The sequence below is a fragment of the Castanea sativa genome, chromosome 3, assembly GCF_040712315.1.
Source record: "Castanea sativa cultivar Marrone di Chiusa Pesio chromosome 3, ASM4071231v1".
Lineage (NCBI taxonomy): Eukaryota > Viridiplantae > Streptophyta > Magnoliopsida > Fagales > Fagaceae > Castanea > Castanea sativa.
The window spans coordinates 47,496,346-47,514,308 of NC_134015.1; the positions used below are offsets into that span (position 1 = coordinate 47,496,346).

The 17,963-nt window shown below is 42.4% G+C and overlaps 1 pseudogene; it reads left to right on the forward strand.

The window, feature by feature from the left end:
- Positions 1-12,537: 12,537 nt before the first annotated feature.
- On the forward strand, positions 12,538-17,547 carry LOC142629065 (F-box/FBD/LRR-repeat protein At1g13570-like; annotated as a pseudogene).
- The last annotated feature ends 416 nt before the right edge of the window (positions 17,548-17,963 follow it).

Consider the following 17,963-nt stretch of genomic DNA (forward strand, 5'->3'; position numbering starts at 1 on the left):
CCCAAGTCGCAAGACGCTGGAGAGTGACCAAGGTATGAAAGTCCCTCTCTGGGTGAAGACGAGCCTTTTGAACGCGTCCTAGATGGAACTTGCTCAACGACGGCCTCCTAACACCTGCAACAAGGACGAAGAAATTAGCCCAGAAAGATATGTAATAAAGGCGATGCTACAGTAGTGGTGAGCATACCTTCAGGACGAAGGTTCCCTAAATCTCCTGTATATGGGGGAAATGAATCCCTGCCCACATCAGCAGGGCGTCCTGCCCAAAAACCTGAGACGAAGAAGAACTCCGTCTTCCAACTCCTATCTGAGGTAACCAAAGATTTAATTATCCTACAGTCTTTTCTCCTGGCCGTGAATTGATAAAAGCCACGAGATTGACTAATTTCAGAGGGTTTATAGCAAAAAATGAACTCGTCCACGGTAAGAGGACAGTCCCCTTCGAAAACCTCTCTCCACAAAATTTGCATAGAAACAACTAGTCTCCATGCATTAGGATTTAATTGACATAAACCTATACCTAACCTAGTGAGCAACTCCTTGGCAAAAGCATTGAGAGGCAGCCTAAGACCCCCTAGAAGGTAGGCTTCATAAACCCCAATGCCAAAATGAGGTTGGCAACACCACTCATCACGAACGGCCAATCTAGGATTTAGCTCGTCCGGGATTTGGTACCAACTCCTAAGGGACGCTAATTTTCTCTCGTCTGTCTTGGCTGGAACCCCAACAGCGCAGCTGTATACAGTCTCAACCTCGTCCCTTCTAGTGGACGAGGGCGCGCTAGAAGGACCAGCCCTAGACCCAGATGCTACCCTCGTCCTAAATTCTTCCTGGAAAACTTCTAAGGGAACCCCAGGAACCCCAGAAACATACTCGTCTGTGGTGTTACCGCTACTCCTACTGCTGTCACTACTAGAACCACTATAGCTAGTTGTGTTGCGATATTCATCTATCTCCCTATCAACGCTATTGCTAGACGAAGAAAAACTTTCGGACATTTTGGAAATGTAAGGGAAGCCTAAAACGAGCGTAGAGAAAATACCTGGCTCTAGACGAAGAAAACTAAAGGACGCTGGAATACTCCTAGACGAGGCGATGGACGAGAGATGTCAAACGAGAGAATTTTAAAAATGAGGAGGGTAGGGGAGGAAATCCACTATTTATAGGCGTTGAAAAGTAAAACCCAGAACGCAATGACCAATCAGAAAGAACCACGTGGCAACCTCCTCGAAAACCCAAACCAACACAACGGTTAGGAGGGTTAGTAATGACACGTGACATACTATGAAGCCTTTGCAACCTCGTCCCTTACTTTGAGACACGTGGAATAATATGTTGAAACGAGTCCAAGAAACAAAAGGACTTTGGACGACCTTAGAACAGGGGGCAACTGATAGGGGAATGATTTAGCCCATCTCCAAGTCGTCCATAAAGGTCGTCCATAGCCCACCTGTTACCGCAAACGTCCTCAGAAGCTTACCAACAAGTGCCTCGTCCAGGGAAGAAGAGCTCAAGGCGAGGTACGCACCATCAGAGTGATGCACTCGTCCAGAGTGTCGACATCCTCGTCTTGAGCAAATTCACCCGTTAGGCGAAACGGCCCGCGTGTGAAACAAAGCACGCCCCGGCGAGGAACTCAAGGACGAGGGTGTCACACTTAGGAAAATCTCCGAATGAAATATAATAATCCCTTATTCCACGCATAACCGCCAAGTATCCGTTGTGAAATAAGAGCATAACTTCCAAACGGTTATGCAAGTTACGTTTGATTTCTCTCTCTCCTTGAAGCCAGGGGAAGTTCCAATTTTGGTAACCGCCTATGATAACACTATATAAAGGTGGTTTCAGACAAACCCAAGGTATGTTCAGTTTTACTCCAAAAAAGTTGGAACTCAAATAACTTAGAGGAAAAAACTAACTTTGCCATCGGAGGACTTTTGGCCGGCGGCCCGGTCGCCTTTGATACGCTTTTCTTTCTTTTTCAGGCCGTAGAAAGATCCAGTAGTCCTTTCCAGTCCGAAGCATCCAGCCTACTGATTTTCTTCGCATCATCAGTTGGCGCCGTCTGTGGGAAAAAGACTTGTTATTTTGTCCCAGACAAAAGGCTGAATGGTTCGAACAAGATCAAGGGCTACCAGCCCAGGCCACCAGGAGAGTAGGGATGCCTCCAGCAATCCCCTTCGCGATCGCAGATCAGCGCCTGTAATGCAACCGCCTTCTATTCAGCACATACAATCCATGGCTGCCGCTATGGCAGAACTGACGCGTCAGAACCAGGAGTTGAATAAGGAGATCAACCTCAGGAGGCAACGTCAAGGACATACGGGGGGAAGGGCCCCAAGTCAGGAAGGAGGAGGGGAAAATGTAGAGTCCGAAGATCAAACAAGGGGTACCGCTTCAAGGAGGGTGCCGCACTTGGAAAAAGAAATGGACCAGATGAGAAAAGCCATGGAGGAAATGAGGGAAAATATGAGGCGAGCAAACCCAGTAGATGATATGGTCCACCGAACGGACTCCCCTTTCACAGCTTCCATCAACAGTCACCCTCTACCCCCGAAGTTCAAGATGCCTTCTCTAGACTCGTACGATGGAAATCGCGACCCTTGCGATCACATTGCAACTTTCAAGACAACCATGCACCTACAGGGGGTCCCAGACGAGATCATGTGCAGAGCTTTTCCCACCACACTCAAGGGACCAGCGCGAGTGTGGTTCAGCAAGATTCCCCCAAACTCAGTGGGATCATTTGAAGAACTAAGTAAACTGTTTGTCAACAACTTCATTGGAGGACAGCGTCACAAGCGTTCCTCCTCTAGCCTTCTGACCATAGAGCAAGGGGACAATGAGAGTTTGCGGTCTTTTATCACCCGCTTTAACAGAGAAGCCTTAACGGTGGACGAGATGGATGACAAGTTATTGCTGGCCGCTTTCCACAATGGGGTTAATTCTGACTTGTTCATTCATAAGCTCTACGAGCAGGAACCACAAACTATGGCTGAGCTTGTCCATTCAGCCCAGAATTTTATGAATGCTGAAGACGCTATCATAGCCAAGAAAAGAAAAAGGGCAGAGCGCTCGGAAATGGGCCACCATCGCTATCCGGACCAGGGACCTCGTCCAAAGAAAGTTCGAGTAGACGAGAGAAAAGATAAGGATGGTAAGAAGGTCAGTTCCTCCGCGAGGAATCAGCAATACACGCCCTTGACTATGCCGTTAGAGCAGGTTCTTATGCAGATCAAGGATGATCCGTCCTTGAAGTGGCCGGACAAGTTGAAGGGGGACCCCAACAAGCGTAATAGGAGCAAGTACTGCCGTTTTCACAGGGACCATGGACATGATACAGACGAGTGCTTTGACTTGAAGCAGCAGATAGAAAATCTCATTAGACAGGGAAAATTGAGGAACTTCCTTGGACGAGACCAGAGAGATGAGAAAATGAAGGCCAAAGTGGAAGAATCATCACGCCCCCCACTAGGAGAAATAAGGGTAATTGTAGGAGGTAGCTCGACGGCGCAGTCGTCCAAGTCAAGGAAGACATACCTAAAGGTGGTGCAGAACATCCAACAGTCTGGACGACCTCTCAGGACGAGGGAGGTAGACCAACAGGCTGTTACTTTCACAGACGAGGAGGCAGGACGAGTTCACCACCCCCACGATGATGCGATAGTCATCACCCTACTCATCTCTGATTACACGACCAGGAGGGTACTGATAGACAATGGCAGCTCCGCGGACATTCTCTACTACCCCGCATTCCAACAAATGAGATTAGGACGAGATCAGCTTCGACCAGTGAACTCGCCGTTGGTAGGGTTCGGGGGAATGAAGGTGCAACCTGTCGGCACCATCACGTTGCCAGTGGTCGTCGGAACATATCCGCAGCAGATAACCAAGGAGGTGAATTTCCTTGTTGTTGATTGTGCATCGTCATACAATGCGATTATTGGAAGGCCAACATTGAACAGCTGGAAAGCAGTGACCTCTACCTACCACCTGTCCATCAAATTCCCGACAGAGCACGGAGTAGGCCAGGTACAAGGAGACCAGCTGGCTGCCAGAGAATGCTACTTAGCTATGCTGGCCATGGACGAGCACATGCAGGCAATGAGTATAGACGGAAGGAGGGTTGTGGCTGAGCCCACTGAAGCATTAGAGGACGTCCCTTTGGACGATAACCAGCTCGAGAAGTCTACCAGAGTGGGGGCGAACATGGAAACGGGGGCAAGGCACGCTTTGATTCGATTTCTGAAGAAAAACCTCGATGTCTTTGCATGGAGCCATGAGGACATGCCTGGCATCGATCCGAGCGTCATTACCCATAGCCTGAACGTGTGTCCCTATTCGAAACCAGTGCGTCAGAAGAGAAGAGTTTTTGCTCCCGAACGAGACAACGCCATTAAGGAAGAGGTGCAGAAGTTGGTCGCCGCGAAGTTTATCCGAGAAGTTCATTACCCAGACTGGTTGGCGAACGTAGTCATGGTTAAGAAAGCCAATGGTAAGTGGCGGATGTGCGTGGACTTTACTGATCTAAACAAGGCATGCCCCAAAGATAGCTACCCATTGCCGCGCATTGACCAGTTAGTGGACTCGACAGCAGGTCACAGGATACTTAGCTTCATGGACGCTTTCTCAGGGTATAACCAGATTCAGATGAATGAAGCGGATCAGGAGAAAACCTCATTCGTCACGAGCCAAGGGTTGTATTGCTACAATGTTATGCCTTTCGGTTTGAAGAATGCGGGGGCGACCTACCAAAGGCTGGTTAACCATATGTTCCGTCCACAAATCGGGCGAAATGTGGAGGTTTATGTGGACGACATGCTAGTGAAGAGCCAGGACGAGGATAAACATCTTGACGACCTTCAAGAGACTTTTGATACATTGCGACGTTACCGCATGAAATTAAATCCGAGCAAGTGTGCTTTCGGGGTTTCATCAGGTAAATTCTTGGGTTTATGGTGTCGCACAGAGGAATTGAGGCGAATCCAGATAAAATCCAGGCGATACTGAACATGGAGCCACCAAAAAATATCAAGGAAGTCCAGTCTCTTACTGGACGAGTCGCCGCCCTCAACAGGTTTGTATCGAAAGCTACTGACAAATGTTTACCTTTCTTTAAAGTCCTTAGGAAGGCTTTTGAATGGACGGACGAGTGTCAGAAGGCCTTCCAAGACTTGAAGACGTATCTAATGACGGCACCACTGTTGAGTCCGTCTGTACCTGGGGAAGAGTTGTATTTGTACTTGGCAGTGTCCCCACACGCAGTAAGCTCAGCGTTAGTCAGAGAAGAGGGGAAAGTCCAGAAGCCAGTCTATTACACAAGCCACGCGATGAGAGGGGCAGAAGGGCGATACCCAATGATGGAGAAACTAGCCTTCGCACTAATCACGGCTTCCAGGAAGCTAAGACATTATTTTCAGGCACACGTCATCAACGTCCTGACGGACCATCCCATAAAAAAGGCAATGAGCAAGTTGGAAGCTGCTGGACGGCTAGTACAGTGGGCCGTTGAGCTCAGCGAGTTTGATGTCAGGTACCTCCCAAGGAGCGCGATAAAAGCGCAGGCGTTGGTAGATTTCATTGCGGAATTCACCCCCAGTCAGGACGACCTGAACAAGGACGAGAGAAATGAAATGTGGGTGGTTAATGTAGACGGATCGTCCACACTGTACGCAGGAGGGATTGGAATTGTGCTGAAGTCCCCTGAGGGTGACAAGCTGGAGTATGCGGCCCGTCTGCAATATCCAACTACCAACAACGAGGCTGAGTACGAGGCTCTACTCAAGGGGTTGGAATTGGCCAAGTCCCTAGGGGTGGAGTCGTTAACAATCAGAGGAGATTCTCAGCTGGTCATTAACCAAGTAAATGGGATGTGCGATGTCAAAGAAGATCGAATGAAGAAGTACCTTAACAAAGTGAAACGCCTTGCCCGAAAATTCTCAGCCATAAGTTTTATTCAACTTCCTAGGGAGGAGAACGCTGAAGCAGACGCATTGGCTAAAGCCGCCTCGGCAGGAGTCGTAGACGAGTTCGACGACATCCAATACATGCCGAGCATAGACATCCCCGACATACAGCAGATAGGGGGAGGAGAAAATTGGATGAGTCCGATAATAATCTATCTCAAAGATGGGAGGCTTCCAGAAGACAAGGATGAAGCGAGAAAGTTAAGGGTCAGGTCGGCCAAGTATGTCATCATAAATGAGGTGTTGTACAAGCGAGGCTTTTCTCAACCCTACTTAAGATGCTTGGCTCCTGACGAGTCAAACTATGTTCTAAGGGAGGTTCATGAAGGATCCTGTGGAAATCATTCAGGGGCAAGGTCCCTCGTCCATAAGATCGTCCGTGCCGGCTACTATTGGCCAACAATGCAGGCAGACGCTAAAGCTTATGTCAAGGTATGTGACCAATGCCAGCGTTATAGCAATGTGCCCAGACAGCCGTCAGAGTATCAGACCCCAATGACAGCCCCATGGCCCTTCGCACAGTGGGGACTGGATATCCTGGGTCCTTTTCCAATAGGAGTCCGGCAAATGAAATTTTTGGTGGTAGGGATAGATTACTTCACCAAGTGGGTAGAAGCTGAGCCTCTTGCAGCAATCACTCAGCAGAACGTGAAGAATTTTGTATGGAAGAATATCCTATGCAGGTTCGGAGTACCCAGGGTATTAGTATCTGACAACGGACGTCAATTTGACAACGCACCCTTCAGGGATTTCTGCAACCATTTTGGAATCAAGAATCACTATTCTTCACCCTCCCATCCACAGGCAAATGGGCAAGCGGAAGTAGCAAACCGATCCCTGCTGAAAATCATCAAGACTCGGCTTGAGGGGGCAAAAGGGATATGGCCAGACGAGCTACCTGGTGTTCTATGGGCCTATAGGACGACTGCACGAACTCCGACAGGAGAGACCCCTTTTAAACTAGCTTATGGGAGTGAAGCTGTTATACCGGCAGAGGTCCATATGGCAAGCCACCGAGTGATGAAGTACCAGGAAAAAGACAATGGGGAGCAACTTCGCCTTGACCTCGATCTTATTGATGAGGTAAGAATGGATGCGGAGCAAAGGACAGCAAGATACAAAAATCTCATGGCCAGACAGCATGACGCCATGGTAAGGCCCAGACGGTTCAGTATTGGGGACCTTGTCCTCAAAAGGGTCTCCTTGGCGACCAGGAACCCAGCTCATGGAAAACTGGGACCCAATTGGGAAGGACCCTACAAAGTAATCAATTGCAAAAGGCAGGGGTCCTACTACCTGGAAGCCCTGGATGGACGGAAGTTAGAACACCCTTGGAACGTGGAACATTTGCGAAAGTACTATCAGTAATGATTTGCGTGTTTGCTTATGTTTACTTGTGCTTTTACTATTATTATGGTGTTATAAATAAAAGTGCACTAGTTCTTAAACTAGTGCACTACTTGCAGACTAGCTTATGAAAGACGATGCTATGTACTAGATATTTTAATAAGGCACTAGCTTATAAGCGTGTGCCAAGATCGTGAACAATGTTCATGTAATAATATGGTTTGGATTTCTTATGTACTTGAATTCCAGTTTCCCTGATAATATCTAAGGACGAGGAAAAAGCCTTTGACAAATAAAATCTCTGGACGAATACAAACTCGTCTAAGCTCTGAGGCATGCTCGTCCAAAAAAGAATGAGGGCAAAGCAAAAATGCTAAGGCATGCTCGTCCAAGCTTTCCTTAAAAAAAAAACGAGGATAAAGCACAAATGCTAAGGCATGCTCGTCCAAGCTTTCCTTAAAAAAGAACGAGGATAAAGCACAAATGCTAAGGCATGCTCGTCCAAGCTTTCCTTAAAAAAAAAAAAAAAAAAAAAAACGAGGATAAAGCAACAATGTTAAGACATGCTCGTCCAAGTTTTCCTTGGCCAGGGCTTACTCGTCTAAGAAGGGAAGTAGGCATTAACACCTGCGTTCTAACGGCGAGCATATGATCGTCCTAAGATAATCGTCCATAAGGGCATCGTGTAAACAATCACCCAACACTGGGGAACATTGCTTAAAAGGCAATTGAATAAAAAGACACACTCTTCCATGGAACAACAATAATGATAACTGAAAATAAACATTCATTAAACAATAAAAGGGTGAACGACCACCGTCCAAAAACCCTTGAGAAGCAAGCCTTGAAAGGCATTGTTTATAAAGCCGTCACAAGTACTCAGGACGGAACAAATGTACTCTTATACATTTAAAAAAAAAAAAAAAAAAAAAAAAAAAAAAAAAAAAATACAGGAGAAAAACACTTTAAAAATTGTTGAAAATTTTCAAACAACGGGCATCGTGGCATTAGGGTCGTCGTCAGCAGGCCTTGGTAGAGGCATCGTCTTCAACATTGACATCTTCAGAATTAGTCTGAAGAAAAGAACTAGCAGCACCTCCAAGTTGAAGGACGATAGGACTGAAATCAACTTCTGGAAACTTTTCTTTCGCCTCCATGCGAAAGTCTTCAAATCCAGCCGCATAGTTGGCGTCCAGAAGGTCCGTAAACTGCTTCGAAGCCCTGAACTCCTCCACGGCCTCGTCCTTAGCCCTCACAAGGGAATTGCTTAGCTCGTCGGTCTTTTTCTGAAAGTGGTCAAGACGAGAGTCCTTTTCCACTACATCAGCTTTTAATTCCTCGACGAGATTTAGCAAATCCTTGGCTGCGTCCTTAGCCTCAGCAGCCGTCTCAGCCCAGCTCTTGCACTCGTCCTTGACCTCCTTGATCCTCCTCTCCAACAGCAGCCTCGTCCTGTCCAACTCAGTAGCCTGCCTAGACGCAGCTATAAACTTGGACATGGCCTACACAAACAAATAAGAATTTTTGTATCAAGCAAAGTAAACAAGCATAAAAAGCTAACGACGAGAACAAATTTGTATCCGTTACCTTGAAAAGATCGTGGACGCCCGAGTGCTCAAAGTCTTTCAAGGACATGTTGTAGCATGCAGCCACGTCCTCGTCAGACACTGCCTGTTGGAACCTCTCCCAAGCCAAGCCCTCACTCTCGAGGAGGTTGGGCACAACATCAACGGGAGGTTGGGACGGGGCAGGAATACTGGTCTTGGACGGTGGAGTGGGAACAGGCTCAGACGACTCCACGTCGAAGATCTGGACGGACGGTGGTGGAGGAGGAGGGACAGGGACAGCAGGAGAGACGACCCAAGCCTTGGACGACTTTCTGTGCTTGGCTCTTCTGCTGGGGAGGTTGTCAAGATTAATGGCCTTTGACAGGCTCCTCTTATCCCCCACAGCAGGACGACCCCTAGCCTCGCTGTCTTGCTTGCCACGTTCGTCCACGACCCCTTTGCCTTTGTTTTCTTTCATTGTAGCCATCCCTAAAATAAATAGCAATAATAAGTGTAAAATAAAAAAAAAAAATATATATATATATATATATAATTAAAAAAAAAAAAAAAAGAAGAAAAGAAAAAAGAGAAAGTGCAAGACGAGAACTCACGTCGACGGACTGTAATTTCGTGGGCTAAGGCTTCTGGAGAGGGCTCAGGGCCAAGTCCCCAAGTCGCAAGACGCTGGAGAGTGACCAAGGTATGAAAGTCCCTCTCTGGGTGAAGACGAGCCTTTTGAACGCGTCCTAGATGGAACTTGCTCAACGACGGCCTCCTAACACCTGCAACAAGGACGAAGAAATTAGCCCAGAAAGATATGTAATAAAGGCGATGCTACAGTAGTGGTGAGCATACCTTCAGGACGAAGGTTCCCTAAATCTCCTGTATATGGGGGAAATGAATCCCTGCCCACATCAGCAGGGTGTCCTGCCCAAAAACCTGAGACGAAGAAGAACTCCGTCTTCCAACTCCTATCTGAGGTAACCAAAGATTTAATTATCCTACAGTCTTTTCTCCTGGCCGTGAATTGATAAAAGCCACGAGATTGACTAATTTCGGAAGGGTTTATAGCAAAAAAGGAACTCGTCCACGGTAAGAGGACAGTCCCCTTCGAAAACCTCTTTCCACAAAATTTGCATAGAAACAACTAGTCTCCATGCATTAGGATTTAATTGACATAAACCTATACCTAACCTAGTGAGCAACTCCCTGGCAAAAGCATTGAGAGGCAGCCTAAGACCCCCTAGAAGGTAGGCTTCATAAACCCCAATGCCAAAATGAGGTTGGCAACACCACTCATCACGGACGGCCAATCTAGGATTTAGCTCGTCCGGGATTTGGTACCAACTTCTAAGGGACGCTAATTTTCTCTCGTCTGTCTTGGCTGGAACCCCAACAGCGCAGCTGTATACAGTCTCAACCTCGTCCCTTCTAGTGGACGAGGGCGCGCTAGAAGGACCAGCCCTAGACCCAGATGCTACCCTCGTCCTAAATTCTTCCTGGAAAACTTCTAAGGGAACCCCAGGAACCCCAGAAACATACTCGTCTGTGGTGTTACCACTACTCCTACTGCTGTCACTACTAGAACCACTATAGCTAGTTGTGTTGCGATATTCATCTATCTCCCTATCAACGCTATTGCTAGACGAAGAAAAACTTTCGGACATTTTGGAAATGTAAGGGAAGCCTAAAACGAGCGTAGAGAAAATACCTGGCTCTAGACGAAGAAAACTAAAGGACGCTGGAATACTCCTAGACGAGGCGATGGACGAGAGATGTCAAACGAGAGAATTTTAAAAATGAGGAGGGTAGGGGAGGAAATCCACTATTTATAGGCGTTGAAAAGTAAAACCCAGAACGCAATGACCAATCAGAAAGAACCACGTGGCAACCTCCTCGAAAACCCAAACCAACACAACGGTTAGGAGGGTTAGTAATGACACGTGACATACTATGAAGCCTTTGCAACCTCGTCCCTTACTTTGAGACACGTGGAATAATATGTTGAAACGAGTCCAAGAAACAAAAGGACTTTGGACGACCTTAGAACAGGGGGCAACTGATAGGGGAATGATTTAGCCCATCTCCAAGTCGTCCATAAAGGTCGTCCATAGCCCACCTGTTACCGCAAACGTCCTCAGAAGCTTACCAACAAGTGCCTCGTCCAGGGAAGAAGAGCTCAAGGCGAGGTACGCACCATCAGAGTGATGCACTCGTCCAGAGTGTCGACATCCTCGTCTTGAGCAAATTCACCCGTTAGGCGAAACAGCCCCCGCGTGTGAAACAAAGCACGCCCAACTGAGGAACTCAAGGACGAGGGTGTCACACTTAGGAAAATCTCCGAATGAAATATAATAATCCCTTATTCCACGCATAACCGCCAAGTATCCGTTGTGAAATAAGAGCATAACTTCCAAACGGTTATGCAAGTTACGTTTGATTTCTCTCTCTCCTTGAAGCCAGGGGAAGTTCCAATTTTGGTAACCGCCTATGATAACACTATATAAAGGTGGTTTCAGACAAACCCAAGGTATGTTCAGTTTTTACTCCAAAAAAGTTGGAACTCAAATAACTTAGAGGAAAAAACTAACTTTGCCATCGGAGGACTTTTGGCCGGTAGCCCCGGTCGCCTTTGATACGCTTTTCTTTCTTTTTCAGGCCGTAGAAAGATCCAGTAGTCCTTTCCAGTCCGAAGCATCCAGCCTACTGATTTTCTTCGCATCATCAGTAGTTATTTAATTATATTTATTTACGCATTCAACGGTTGTTATACTGATCTTTAAACTATTAGTAATTTTTTCAAACTATTATACAATATAATTGTATTGTACACTAAATTATATTTAGAATACTTATATGAAAACTTTATATATAGGAATAAAAATTAAACATTTTATTTTTTATTTCTCAACAAATTCCTAACTCTAACACTATTGACTCTTAAAAAAAATATATCCTAGAGTTACGCAAAAGACTAATTTCAACCAATATATATAAATAAAAGTGCTTGCAAGTATAGAGAGAAATTGTGGAGTTCAAGTATGTAGAAGAGAGTTTTATATATTTATATATTTAGATTAAGTTAGAGTGAATTTTTATCATATATAGAGTTTTTAAATGATGGGTAGAGTTAGCTAGGAACTCTACTACTCCACGTATCCCCTGCGAATATGCAAGTTCAGGAATAAATGCAACACCAAAAATCCTCACCCCTCCTATTGGCCGAATGCTTCTTTATGTGAACTAGCCTTCAGACGTCGTCACCCTCTTTAGCCACCAGCCCCTCTGTCTTCAAACCGCCATATCGCTCGCTCTCACAGGCTCGTCACTCTTTTTCACTGTCTCTAGTGAGTTTTTTTTTTTTTTTTTTTCTTGGTTTAAAATTTTAAGATTTTGTTTTTGTTCTATCTGCTTATATGTGAATCTTTGGCTCTCTGAAACTGTTGTGTTTGCGTTTGTTATTTATTTTTATTCTATTTGGTTATTGAGAAAATAGCCTTCTTTTTTTCTTATGAAATTAGCTAGACAAGTGAAGGTCTGCAAATTCTTATAATTTATAAATCCTGCCTTTTTATTTTCTCTATTATATATAGTTTTTTTTATTTTATTTTTTATATTTATCATTACACCAATATCAACTAAAATAGTTTTGTTTATGTTCAGTTTCCATTATAATTATGGCAAAGAGACGGACTAAGCTGTCAAAGAGAAGACACCAAAAGGTGAATAAATTTCAATGATTCTATAACGCTACCAATATTAGATATTTTATTTATTTTTGGGATAGTCGTTATATTCTTTACTAATCTACATTAACAATTTCTCCAGGATTGGTTAAGTAAATTGCCAGATGAAATTCTTGTGTCCATTCTGTCACTATTGACATTGAAAGAAATGCAGCGGACAACTATTCTCGCCAAAAGGTGGAGATATTGATGGACACTTATGACCTGTCGCTTGGACTTCAATGATTCAAGGTTACTAAGGAAGACATCCGATCCACAGAACTTTAGTTATAATGGTGCTGTTCAAGTCTTTCTTATATTGGCAAATGTGGAGAATATGGAGTCTGAAAGGACTAGTTTAAGGAATAGGTTTGTTAGTTAGGTGAATAGTGTGTTGGAATTGCATCAAGGTAATACTATAGATGAGTTTAGAGTTGTATCTGAAATGAATGGGAGGAAATTCAAGTCGGAAATTGACAATTGGATATGCTTTTCACTGAGGAAAAAGGTTAAAAAGCTTTCATTGGATTTCATGATGAATGGGGTGCCCAATGCTTATACTCTTACTAGTCAGATTTTTCATAGTTACAGTCTTGATTCCTTAACAGACCTCTCTTTGACTTCTGTGGAAGTGACTGGGGAAGTTCTTGAGTATGTTTTATCCAATTGCCCATTCATTGAGATATTACATGTGGAAAATTCAAAGTCTCTAGTGAAGTTAAAGACTTCTAGCCCTTTGCCCAAGCTAAAGCACTTAGAATTAAACTGCTTCTCTCTCAAACAGATTCAGATTTCTGCTATGAATCTTGTTTCTTTCAAATATAGTGGGCTTAATAAGACGATAAAGATCCTTCTAGGGGATGTTCCCAATTTTGTTGATCTGTCTGCGAAAAATGTGACAGATGACTGTTGTCACTATTTCTTACAAAATGATTGCCCACTTTCACGTTATCTCTCTCAGCTGGAGACACTTGAGCTAGATCTTTTTACTACGGTTAGTCATAAATTTCATTGTGAACTCCATTGTGCCTTTTCTTTTTTCATACATCAATGGTTGTTGCATATGAATGTCAGAATGTGCTCCTTTTTCTTGGTTCAATTGTTCAGGACTCTTTCCAGGTTCCCAAATTTCCAGAGTTAAGAAATCTCAGGCAATTGAAATTGGATATATATCCTTACTTTAATAGCCTCCGTTGTTGCATTTCCTTGCTAAACGCATCCCCTGTTTTGCATGGATTTGTGCTCAAGGTAATGCTTATAATTTTAGAGTTTTTTTTTTTGCTCAAGGTAATGCTTATGATTTTAGAGTTGTGGGATTTCTTGTGCAGACATTTTATTATCTATGTTTTCACTTAAGTTGTGTTTTCCTATACATTGACTAAAATTCTTAGCATGCATATGTACTATGTAACCAAAAATTTGCTCTGTTACCAACTATAGATAATTCGCACGTAATGGTTTATTGTTGTCTCAAATCTTTTAGAAAATATACAACAAAAGTTATTATAAGGTTACACTTAATGGAACTTTTATTAATTTTACATCACTAACTTCTTAATGAATATATTTGTTAACAAATCCATCGTTATATACTTATATTTATTATCTAATTTTATATTGAAGGCACTTGTTTTAATGTTTTTTGGAAACTAAATATGTCCACAATGAACTTGCCAGTTACAGATCATTCTCCCAAGAATTATATGTTTTTAAGAGCTTGGTGCAAATAAACTATTAGGATTTTAGACCCCAGTTGTCTAAAATTTTATCAAATCTTAGCCAAATAATTAATTTAATTAATTATGTAATAGATCCCGATTCTAATGAACGTCAAATAAGCATAGATCACATGAGCACCAAGAATGATAAACAAGGAAAACTTTTGAACTGTGGTTTTAAAGTAAAAAATCTAGGAGGATTTAACCTAAAAAATTCTCAAGGCAACATATTTATTAAATAGAATCGAAGTTTATACAATAAACTTAACCCTAAAGTAAGGGTCATCAAATAGCCCACGACCCATAGTCCGACCCAGAAACCCGACGGCCCGCCGGGCTAATGGGCGGCCCAGGCCATTGTTATTAAGGCTCATGGGTAGCCCACTAGCCCAATGAGTCAGGCCGTGGACTAGTTTTTATGCCTATGGGTACCTGGGGCTAGCCCAGTAGCCTAACCTGCTACCCAGCCCAATAACTTATAATTCATAACAAAAATATATAGGAAGTGTATGAATGATTGATCTTGAGATATTATAGAGAAATTTCTTAAGAGAACTCCCTCAACTACTAAGATACTCAAAGTAATTGTGCTAAACTTAGTTTACTAAATATATATTTTTCTAGTAGTCTAGCAAATTTGAATCAACCATTTGACATTTTTTTTATTATTAAAGATAAAATAAAAAACTATTTAAAGCCTTAATAAAAAAAAATTAAATAGGTTTCCATCAACAAAACAAAAAATTATATAGATTTGAATGTAAAAAAATTTGTAATTAAGTATTAAATTCTTTAATTCTTTCATTTTAAAAAATAGATTGATTATTCCCTTATAAAAATTTGATTCTTTCTTTATAAAAATAATATACTAACACAAGCCCATAGGTAGCCCATTAGGCCCAACCGGATAGCCCAGCTCGCTAAAAACAAAATAGGCATTACCCATGGGCAAGGTCATAGGCTGAGGTTTTCTCTTTCGGCTCATCTCGACCCGGCCCATTAACTAGTTAATAGCCTATTATGCCCAGCCCATTGTGCCCATGGGCCAAGTGAAAATGGTCCGGGCCGGTCCGACTCGGCCCATTGACGACCCTTACCCTAAATCTACTGCTACCTCATGTAGTATTTACGTGACTACATGCAATTCCGAATTCACTGACTCTTCTACTATGAAATTATTGCACACAAACTCTCCTATTTGTGATTTTGAGATATCCACTTAAAGGCTTTAGATCAGCAACTATGGTTAACTGATTGCATACAAACTTTCTTGTTTGTAACTCTAAGATCTGCACTTGAAGGTTTTGACCAACAACTATTGTAGACTAGAATGCTCAATGGTTTCATACATATCTGCACTATGGCAGCAACAACATCGTATTAACTTTTCTCTATGTGCTCTTGAGATCTCACAAGTTGAAAAGGTGGGGGTTCAGATCTATTCTTTGAAGAGCTTAGGGTTTCTGCCTCTCTAACCTCTTAATAAGTCTTGATTAATGGGCCTTTATATAGACTCTTCATTAGGGTTTCAAAAACCCACATATACAACAGACTTAATAAATCACATCAGATTTGAAAAACTAAATCTGCAAATCTTGATCGATTGAACAAGGAATCGAACAGCAGTCGAACTTATCTCGATTGGTCGAGGCAAGTGTCAAGCCAGCAGTCGAACTAACAAATTCTTCTTTTTCTTCAGCAAATCTTAAGCTTTTGTCTTGGACTTATAATTTACATTAAGAACTCAACAAGACTCAATACTTTTGTCATCGGTTGCCAACACCTAGTCCTTTGGACCTAACATAAACCATTCCATTCTTTATTGGATGGCATTCACTTTAAAGGATAAACATGATAAGGCTATTTTGAATGTTGTTTTGTTTTTAGTTTTTTGTAACTTCAGTTTGGTTGAATGTAGGATAGTTTTTGATGCCTGTAGATTAGGAAAACTATTTTTAGGTTGCGTTTGTTTTGGCTGAAAATGGATTTGGGAAAACAATTTACACCCTGCCGTGTGTTTGGTTGTGCATGGAAAATTTGGTCAAACGGAAAATCATTTCCGTTGACTGTAAAATGAGCTTGGTTGAAGTGTAAAATAGATTACAGATCTATTTTACCTTCAAACCATTTCCAGAAAAAAAAAAAAAAAAGAACTGAACCAAGAGAGAGAGAGAGAGAGGCCGGTCACCTGAACTTGAGATCGACTCCACCGTCGTCGAGGCCGTGCCTCTCACCATCGATCAAGCAAAGATCGACACCAACGCCGCGCGATCTCACCTCTAGATTGAACCCAGTCGCCTCTCTCTCTTCCTTCTTCTCTCAATTTGATCGGATTTGATGAATTTTTTTTTTTTTTTGGGTTTTGTTTCTTTTGTGTCTCTACTGAGAAATGATATTATATATTTGTTTGGCAGCTGAGAAAATGTGAGCAACAAGTAGAAAATGTGTTTTCTATAGTATTTTTAAGAACACAACCAAACACTAAAAAATATTTTTCAAAATACCACCAATCACTTGAAAAATATTTTCACTTCAAAATATTTTACATTTGGAAAACATTTTACATAGAACCAAACACAGCCTTATTCATATGAATAACACTAGCACTTGGCTATACGAATGGAAGCTGCAATTGGTTGGCACCTTGGCATAATTGGCTTCATTGTTTTCTTGTAGCATGCATATGTTTTCCTTATGTTAATGATGTTTAAAAGTACATTTGCATATAATAAGCCCGATAACAAGCCTTATGGAAACTTCAATGGTCTCAGTTGGCATAAGCATAGGTGATAACTTACTTCTATTCAACAATAATAAATTTGACAACCTATTACCTGTGGCAACACAATAATTCTAATCAGCTTGAAGTATTTTGTTGACGACATTGTGAATGGTGTCCCTATCTTTTAAATAGCAAAACACTGCTACTTCTTCCTTGTGACAGTTTATTGGACTAGATGGTCCACGGGAAGGAAAAATAAAGGTGCCGAGGGCAAAATATCCACACCAATGCCTCAAGGTGGTTGAATTGATTGGTTTTTTTGGTTGTACTATTGACATGGAGCTTGCCTTGTATGTAATCAATAATACTCCGTCATTGGAGAAGATAATTATTGATACGCGAAGACCATACGTGGAAAAAATATTACATGATTCTAGCGATCCTAAGAAATTAGCAGCTTTATATCATGTGGAGCAACTAAAAACAAGAATAGCTCCAGGGGTGGAATTGGTGGTACTATAGGGGTGTTTGGTTCATCATAACATGGTAAAAATTACAATGATATTACTGGAATGTGAAATTACGATTTTTGGTTCATTTATTTGTATACAAGTTTACGTAGCATTTGGTTTAGGGAATTCATATTGTCCTCTGACATCAAAATTCCTTAAAATGTGATGTCTGATAAATATTTGGTTTAATTATGAATCTACTAAGATTTCCAGTTGTATAAGATTCTTATGTTTGGGTCATTTATAGGAATCTTATAAGGATAATTATGCATTCCATACAACTAAAGAGAGGGAAGAATTACTACAAACTTAAAAGTTAAAAGACAGTTTGAGTTACAGTATTTAAATTCATTTTAACCCAATTGAAAGAGCAAGAAGTGAATGGGTTCCAAACTTAAAAAGCAATGTGCTTTGTGTGAATTATCA